The sequence below is a fragment of the Nilaparvata lugens genome, chromosome 12 (genome assembly GCF_014356525.2).
Source record: "Nilaparvata lugens isolate BPH chromosome 12, ASM1435652v1, whole genome shotgun sequence".
Taxonomy (NCBI): domain Eukaryota; kingdom Metazoa; phylum Arthropoda; class Insecta; order Hemiptera; family Delphacidae; genus Nilaparvata; species Nilaparvata lugens.
Window position 1 is genome coordinate 227,996 of NC_052515.1, and position 9,907 is coordinate 237,902.

Sequence of the window (9,907 nt, forward strand, 5' to 3'; positions counted from 1 at the left end):
GTTGGCGATGGTTGGCTTCCCATCTAGTGAGGCCGTTTGCAGCTGTCCACGGCAAGATGAGAAAAGCGAAGTGCATTCACTCAGCGTCTGTCCTCTGTCATAAGCAGTACTAAATGTAGTCTGATCAGAACTTTGTGTTAATCATGGCTCTCATGACAGCTTTAGGCCTTTTTAGTATTTGGCTCTGGAACCTCTTGTTCCAGTAGCATTTTTAGTTTTTTCCGCCTCAGTAGTTGCTTTAATTAAGGAGAGAGAGAGAGTATCAAATTGTCACCTCACAATGGAGATTTTTCTCCTAAAACCGCTACTAAAGGTACGTCATAGATTTATAATATGATTAAGGAAATGATTATCGATGAAAGCTTCCATCAGAGTGTTAAATTTGTTGTGATAAATACATTTGAGTGTAATAATTATGTAGAAATGTAGAGTACCTATTAGGAGAAGGAATTGAGAATGATATTTTTGATTTTAAATTATTTTTTGAAGAGGAAGCTATTAACCTAAATTTCAATTACTGTTGTTTAAATCCAAATTGACTGATGTTTATAGTATGTTATTATGAGTTCTATCAGTATTTTTGTTATAGATTTATTGGTCTTTTTGATTCTAATGAAAAGCTTTCTTGATTATTTAGGAAACACCTATCATGTAATTTATTCTTTTAAATTACACCATATATGTGATTTATGTAAGAGAACTGACTAAACTAACAACAATACTCGAAATACCTTATTATGAAGTAATTCAATCAACTTGTGAATTATGTAGGCCTATTATGGAATACTATGTACTCATCGCTTTGTGTATAGGGCGTAACCCTTATTACAAATAAATTCTATTCTATTAAATCAAGAGATTGAAGTAGGTAATGCCTATTTATGTTTTAAAGTAATAAGTATTGCTTTGAGTTTTATATAACCTAAAGTAGGTTGATTTTATTATATAACTGAAGTTAAGTTAATTTGTATTATCCTAGTTTATTTTTTTATTCTAACAGCGTTGTAAGTACGGGAACATCAAAGTATGGGATCAACGTGCGAATCCATCAATTCGTATGTATCCATGAACCCGTATCATGAACGTGTGTCTTTAAGCTGCTGAGACGCCCCTGAATCGATGGCAGTCCTAGAAGTTTGGGGTATGCTGTCTCCTGTCCATCTGGACGTGTAGAGCTCGATCACCGAGCCTAGATTCAATTTGAAGAAACAGCTATGAGGTAACAACTTTTTCCAAATTAAACGAACGTCCCAGGAACTCCGGATGTGACAGAATGGGTTTTAATAATGATAGACTTTCAAAAAAGGGGAAGGGTGTAAAACGTGCGGAATTAGACTTTTGACAAATCGTAATTTTGAGATATTATTTGGATTGGATAGATCACTAATTTTATTAATCTTGGTTTGAGTAATAGATTTCCGGTTGTATCTTTACATTGAAATGTGAGGCCATATTTTCTCTGTAAGGATCCAGCTGGGAATTTCAGTTTTCTTTAAATTTATATTTTAATCTACTAAGCTACTGAAGTTGAATTAGTATACGAAATGTTTAAAGGTCCCTTATTGATAAATTAATGTTTTAAAATAATTCTCATCTTAAAGTTGTAAAGGATAATTTGAAGTTTCAAGGACCCTAACCTTTTCTAAATTTGTTTTGATGACATATATTATTTGAATAGTTTTTCCAAGGTAGTATTCCATGATGTGATACTTGAGGAATGTTTGTCTTTGCAGCTTTCATGATATAAAGATACAGAAAAGTTATTATTGGGGATCATTAATATTTGATAATGTTTTGATAGTGTTTTGAAGTTTCCAAGTGTGTTCTAAATTTGATGTTCTAAGAATTTTATGAATTTTATGTGGATCTTTTCTTAAAATATTTATTGTTATTTATGATTAACTTCTGAGACATATCTATGATAATTTTCATTTCTTCTTTTGAAATTAGAGTCCTTTAAGCTTCTCATGATTCAATCTAAAACGTTTCCAATGTAAAGCAGACAAAGTAGGTTATTACCGAATTATCTATTTCAGAGATAACTTTCTAAATTTAGTAATTTTATTTTCGGTTTTCATGATGTAACTTCATTTTGTTTCTTTATCTGTTGAATTTAACTGTAAGAGGTGACAATATAGTTGATAATATCTTCTCTCTATTTCGTTGTCTCTCTTGTCATTTCTGGATTCCCGTTCTCTAGCACTAGGTATGTTTATCAAGCATCCCTTTTATTAAGTTATATTGTGTGTGCTTCTAAATTCTAAATTAACTTTCTAAATTCATAGCACGGCACAGCGACGACATAGAGGTCACTTCCACTTGAAATTCGCGACGTGACTGATTCAAAACAAAGGCAGAGGTGACCGTCAAAATTTGACAAGTTATGACAGGCAACGTGCTAACGACCGTGTCGGCCGGCAGACGGTTAATGGCTGCCGCGTGTCGTGTTTACCGGTTGCCATGGTAACGTCACTGGCGGCACATTTGAAAATTTCAAAATTATTGCCGACTGAGTTTCTACACCTGTAGAGAGTTATATTGTTGAACATTTTTGAATGATGATGATGAGGAAGAAGTAGAAGAAAATGGAGAAAAATTAAAAAGAGAAAGTGATAAGTGAAAGAAGAAGTAATAATGAAGCCAGCTGATTATATTAAATGGGCTGCGCAGCTGTTTAATTATTAACTCTCGTCTAGCCGCAGCGCATGCGCAGAAGCCTAATTTGCCATTTTTTTGTAAGCTTGGTTCGAAATCATTCATAACATCGATATCCCAACAATGCAGAATTCTAATAATAATAATACTAGTAGTTCTGTGAACGGTAGACCTCGCGCAGTTATAAACCACAGCCTCCTCTTATACTGTCTATCAGAGTAAATCCTGTCTGTATGTCGTGTCGGCGATATATCGGTGTGAAAACGGCCAATGGCTGTTGGGGTTGGTGATTCAAAAATGCTAACATCAAGAGCAAGACATACTGGCAACAGGACAGTCCGATTTCAAAGCAGAGAAAGGTCGAGAGACAATACTATGTTATTTTAGTTATTGCATGCAATCAATAGTTCATTTGATACTGCATAATTTTTATGTGTGTGCATTATATTGTGTGTGCTTCTAAATTCTAAATTCCAAATTAACTTTCTAAATTCATAGCACGGCACAGCGACGACATAGAGGTCACTTCCACTTGAAATTCGCGACGCGACTGATTCAAAACAAAGGCAGAGGTGACCGTCAAAATTTGACAAGTTATGACAGGCGACGTGCTAACGACCGTGTCAGCCGGCAGACGGTTAATGGCTGCCGCGTGTCGTGTTTACCGGTTGCCATGGTAACGTCACTTGGCGGCACATTTGAAAATTTCAAAATTATTGCCGACTGAGTTTCTACACCTGTAGAGAGTTATATTGTTGAACATTTTTGAATGATGATGATGAGGAAGAAGTAGAAGAAAACGGAGAAAAATGAAAAAGAGAAAGTGATAAGTGAAAGAAGAAGTAATAATGAATGAGTAAATCCTGTCTGTATGTCGTGTCGGCGATATATCGGTGTGAAAACGGCCAATGGCTGTTGGGGTTGGTGATTCAAAAATGCTAACATCAAGAGCAAGACATACTGGCAACAGGACAGTCCGATTTCAAAGCAGAGAAAGGTCGAGAGACAATACTATGTTATTTTAGTTATTGCATGCAATCAATAGTTCATTTGATACTGCATAAAAATTGCATTAAATGAGGCATGCAATTACTAGTCCACGCAGCAGCTCATTTTTCACAAAGTTTCATTGGGATATTGAATTGCATGCAATTTATAATCCACTCGACAGCTGATTTATGATGAATAATTCTATAGTCTATATATAGCCTTCATATAGCATATGAAGGAGGCTCCTTTTTCTTTCATATTATTCTTGAAATTCAGAATTTCCAAAAAACCTTGTATATACGTCGACGCGCAATTTATAAAGGAACATACCTGTCAAATTTCATGAAAATCTATTGCTGCGTTTCGCCGTAAATGCGCAACATATAAACATGTAAAAATAAAGAGAAATGCAAAAACCGTCGCCTTGAATCTTAGACCTCACTTCGCTCGGACAATAAGATTAGATCGAATAATTGAATTAAAATTATCTTAAGTATTATCATATTAATATATAATTATTTTCACAATATTATTATTCCTATCGAAATGATTCAATAGATTATTTGAAAAAATGGTTTATTGTATTGAAATCGAAGTACATACTCCAACATTCTTTCAACTCTCACCTTCAAACTTCAGGGGTCATCATTTCAGATTCAATCTGTATATGACAGTTTGTTTTTGGACAGTACAAACTGGTAATTCTCAAGCAAATACTCAATTTTCAAGTATAATTTTTCCTTTAAAATTTTCCATTTCTATGCCTATTAACTCCTGAGCAAAGCTCGGTCCCCCGATATTCTACTTTGAAGATAGGATAAATCAGACTATAGAATTATTCATAATCAATCAGCTGATAAGTGGATTCTTGATTGCATGCATTACACAGATGTCTGGAAAAATTGATAGACTGTAAAACATATGACAGATATTTTGGAGAAGTACTGGTACCGCTGTAAGTAGAGAAGGTGACACCAAATAATTGTGGATGAGGAGACTGCGTGAGGTCTACTGTACACAGAACTACTAGTTTATTGGAAAGTATTGACAATTTAAGGTTAGTTCTGTTCACTAGAAAGCACACTTTACCCACTATTCTCAATTCTATTATATTAAGCGAACAATTTCTGTATTTATATATCCTTTTCCTAGACCTACTAAATCTTAAACTATATCAATTTATAAAATAAAATAAACTTACTTATAACACTTTATATCTGACTCCTATTCGCGGACAAAGTCCAGTAACATACTGTACTTTTTGTGAGTAGTATGTTGTTCACTTGTAACTTGTCGTGTTATACTTTTGTTAATATTTTGTATGAATTTCGAGTGAATAAATTTGAATTTGAATTTGGTTATTTTTATATTTTGGTTATTTCTATATCTGGTTATTTTCATATCTGGCTATTTTTATATCTGGTTATTTAAGTTTTACGGATCTCGAAAACGGCTCTAACGATTTTCACGAAATTTGGAACATAGTAGGTTTATAATAGTAAGATTCGATTGCACTAAGTCTCATTCGTTAGAAAACTCGCTAAACGACATTAAAAGGATAATTCATCCTTGGAAAACAGATGATAATTTCGTCATCTCTTGATAACAGAAGATGCGTGTGCCTGTGTGGGAGAGAGACAGAATTATTTCCAGATGTGTAATCATAATCAATCAGCAAGAAATTTTATCTAGATAGACAATTTAATCAATTTGATTAACATAATATGATTTGTTGACATGACATGATAATCCTCCTAAACTAGAGTATATCATGATTTTTAAAGTTGATCATTATTTCACAATTTTAAGTGATTAGTGAGTGTTATTCAATTTGGTTTGTATATAATCTAAATTATAATTTTTTGTTTTCGAATGTTTGAACAGAAAATTGAACCTGAATTCAAGTGTATGGGACATAACCTACTTTCTGGACTATTTATAGTGTATAAATCAAAATTTTGGAAAGAAACAGTTTTGGGCTGTCCCTGTTAGTACTTTCCCAATCATTTTTACTTTCCTTGTCCTATTACCATAGGTAAGGAAAGTATTGCTTTCCGAAAAAATTAAGGTACCCCAATTTCCAAATTTCTGTACATTTCAAGGTCCGCTGTGTCCGAAAAAGTGGTTTTTGGGTATTGGTCTGATGTGTGTGTGTGTGTGTTTGAGTGTATGTGCGTCTGTGTACACGATATCTCATCTCCCAATTAACGGAATGACTTGAAATTTGGAACTTAAGGTCCTTACAATATAAGGATTCGACACGAACAACTTCGATCTGATGCAATTCAATATGGCGGATAAATCGGTGAAAATGTTGTCAAAATCATGGTTTTTCGCGATTTTCTCAAAAACGGCTCCAACGATTTTGATCAAATTCATACCTTAAATAGTCATTGATAAGCTCTATCAACTGCCACAAGTCCCATATCTGTAAAAATTTCAGGAGCTCCGCCCCATCTATGCAAAGTTTGATTTTAGATTCCCAATTATCAGGCTCTAGATACTATTCAAACAAAAAATTCTAAGTGGTAAAGATTGAGCATGAAAATCTCTAGAATTAATGTTCAGTAACATTTTCACCTAAAATTGAAAATAAGCTCGGAATTCGAGAAAATGTTATTATTTCAATTACAAACTGTTGGCAAATGTTGATTCTATTAAATCATTCACTATGAAGAGATAGCAAACTTCGTGTGTCTCCAGCCTTATTGTCCTGTCACCAGCTGGCTTGGATATTTGAATAGTAGACTTGAGATGCGCGGGAACACTAGCGTCAGGTGATAAATTTTTATAACGGCAAGGAAAGTTGTGTGAGTGCGCCACACCAGATTTTTAAGAATTGTGTTCGGTTTATCAAAAACTAGCCGACAGGCTCGCTTCGCTCGCCATATCCGTCTAGCCAGGGGGCTCCACCCCCTGGACCACTGTCTGGATCGTTCAGGAATGAGAACAGCAGGCTCTCTTCGCTCGCCTGCATTTTTCATTTGAGCATTTTTATCATATGTTAGGAGAATCCAGTCGGGGGTCCAGACTAAACGTCTTGCTAAACGGATATGGCGAGCGAAGGGAGCCTGACGGCTAGTAATATAATATTCCCAGGATTGAAGTAGCAGTGCCCAATCAATTTTTCCGCGATAAATGCATTTAAATCTTCAAATTGGTGCCAACCTAACAAAGTCAACTCAACTTAATGCCAACCTGACAAAATTATTAATTTATTGGCCAGTTAACAACTGTTCCGAAGAGGTACTCTATCTAGATTATAGTTCTATAGTAACATATGATATGGAAATTCCAATTATAATAATTAAGAGATTGGGAGAAGAAGAATATACATGCTAAAAGACGAACTTTAAACCCTTAAAAACAACCCTTAGTAAGTCGACCAAGTAAGTAGAGTAGAATGTCAGTATAGTGGAATGCCAGAGTAGAATGTCATAACTCAGTAAAGTTAGTGAAAACTAGAATGTAAACCAGGCTCATGAGAAGTTGGTTTCTGTATGTGCATATATAATTATGTTGTGTATTTGACACACGTATCTGAGAATTCCCATCTTATTGAGTATTCTGGTCATGTTGATCGTCATATCCTTTGTATTGCATGAGCATAAATAGTGAAATAATATCCTACATTTTTTGTAGCCTGTAATCTTCACAGTAGTATATTTCTGTAGCAGTGGAAATGTCAGATTAATTCCGCTGTCTTTGCAGTTTTGTCTGCGTTATCCAGTTACACACAAACAAAATGCATGAGAGCGTACTCTTAGAACATGTTTCATCTGCAAACATGTTTTATCTTCAAACATGTTTCATCTGCAAATACGAGTCAACCTCTGTGAAACCAAAATGCGAGAATATTTTCTTGTCTAACGAAATTGGAATAGGAACACTTTGAGCATAAGCCTCTTGGGCCATTTCAAAAGTTCCGTACAGTGTTATGCACCAGGAACACTCGCTTTTCAATTTTCATCAGCTGATGCTATGCTTATGCTAAGTGAGGATGCATACACTAGTAGTTCTGTGAACAATAGACCTCACGCAGTATTCTCATCTACAAGTACCTGATTGAAACTATAGACCTTATGGAAATACAGCAATAGACTGGCTTCTCCACACATCTGTGTAATCACTTGTCAGCTGATTTATGATTAATAATTCTACAGTCTGATTTTTACTCCAATACTGGCGTATGAAGGAGGCTCCTTTTTCCTTTTATATTATCCTTGAAATGCAAAATTTCCAAAAAACCTTGTATATACGTCGACGCGCAATTAAAAAAGGAACATACCTGTCAAATTTTATGAAAATCTATTACCGCGTTTCGCCGTAAATGCGCAACATATAAACATTTTAACATTCAAACATTCAAACATTCAAACATTCAAACATTCAAACATTCAAACATTCATACATTCAAACATTCAAACATTCAAACATTCAAACATTCAAACATTCAAACATTCAAACATTCACACATTCAAACATTTAAACATTGCCAAACCGTCGACTTGAATTTAGACCTCACTTCGCTCGGTCAATAATAGCCGTCAGTCCCGGCTGCCTAAAAAGTAGGTATGGGTATCGATACATCGATGTTTAAAAACATCGATGTTTCAACATCAATCATCACTTATGGATGTTTAGGTGAAAAAACATCGATGTTTAAAACATTGATTTTCTGCCTTTCGATACCCATCCCTTCTAAAAAGCAGTCGTTAGGTCATGTCAGAGGCCCTGAAATTGATCAGTTGCGACCTGAAAACTCTGACACCAGACCTGAGCCAGCCAGGTCAGTCGATATTATTATTATTATTACATTAATAATAAACATATTATGTTGAAAAATGAAATGATCGTGTTCGAGCACTACCTCCGTAAACAAAGCCGTAGTGCATTCGTGTGACGTCAGCACAGGTAGGGCTCGTCCACCAATAAAAATTCGTTGATTTTAGCTGATCTATATCAGCTAGAGTTTTCATTGATGTAGGAGCCCTACCTGTTCTGACGTCACACGAATGCACTATGTCTTTGTTCATACGGAGGTAGTGGTTCGAGGCGCATAAGGGTATTTATTTATTCATTTTTCGCCACACTGCACAGAAAGCAGCTGTTTTCCAGTCCCCACGTAGATCTGAAAGACATTGTTTGCAGACGACTCTCGTCTGACGTCAGAACAGGTTTCTTTCCGGCCTAGGCCGGAAAGAGTACCCTTTCCAGGCGCTAACATGGAACTAAGAAAGGTGATCAAAAACAGCTGATCAAAAAACTTTTCATTATTTGTGTTCATTATTCAATAATTAAAACATTTATAATAATATCATCTTATTGTCATTTGAAAGAATAAAAAAGTATAATCTCAACCTCCCACATAATTGAAGATCATCTTTTAGGCTATTTAGACAAATCAGAATAAAAAATAAAAATACTTGGATAATTTCCTGATATTCAGATTACCTCAGATTTGCTAGAGCTATTCCACTTCTGCTTTCGGAAGTGCTTAGTAAACAACTATTCTCATATATATATTGTTTATTTTTGTGTGTGGCGAATAATAGCGTTCACACCACGGGCAAAAATGTTTTTCCGGCTCTCAATCTTTTCTAGTCCTCGGCCTACGGCCTCGGACTTGAAAACCGATTTCGAGCCGGAAAAATCTCATTTTCTGCTCTAGGTGCGAAATATACTATAATAAAAAATTACAATATGGGAATGAAAAAACAGGCGCTAGACCAAAACTTCTTCTGCTCCTAAACTTTGTCCGATAAAATTTCCAAAGTAAGGTCGAGTTTACATCAAAGAAATTTTTACTATGATCACATTGAATGCATATATATGTACACGTGCACGTCAGATCCGAACAACAACATTTGGGCCCGGTTGCACAAAAGCCGTTTATATTTAAAACTTGATTAATTTCACGAGAACCAATCAGAGAAGGCCAAGATGGCTTGATTGGTTCTTGTGGAACCACGATTAAAATTCAACCGGTTTTTGTGCAACCGGCACTTGGAAAGTGTAATTGGAACACGTTGTGACTTGCATGTAGATGTAGCTGCTCACACTAACCAGCAAGTGCACGCGTTTAGTGTGAAAATTCTCAATATGAATGTTTTTAGCATTGATAATTCCCAAGTCAAGTGAGAAAGAGTACATACTGTTTAGATTTAGAACCAAGCCACAAGAAGCGCTCCTTCAGGCGTTCTCAGACTAGTCGGCAGGGCAGGAAGCTCTCCGATTGGCTGATTATAAACTGATAAGCCAA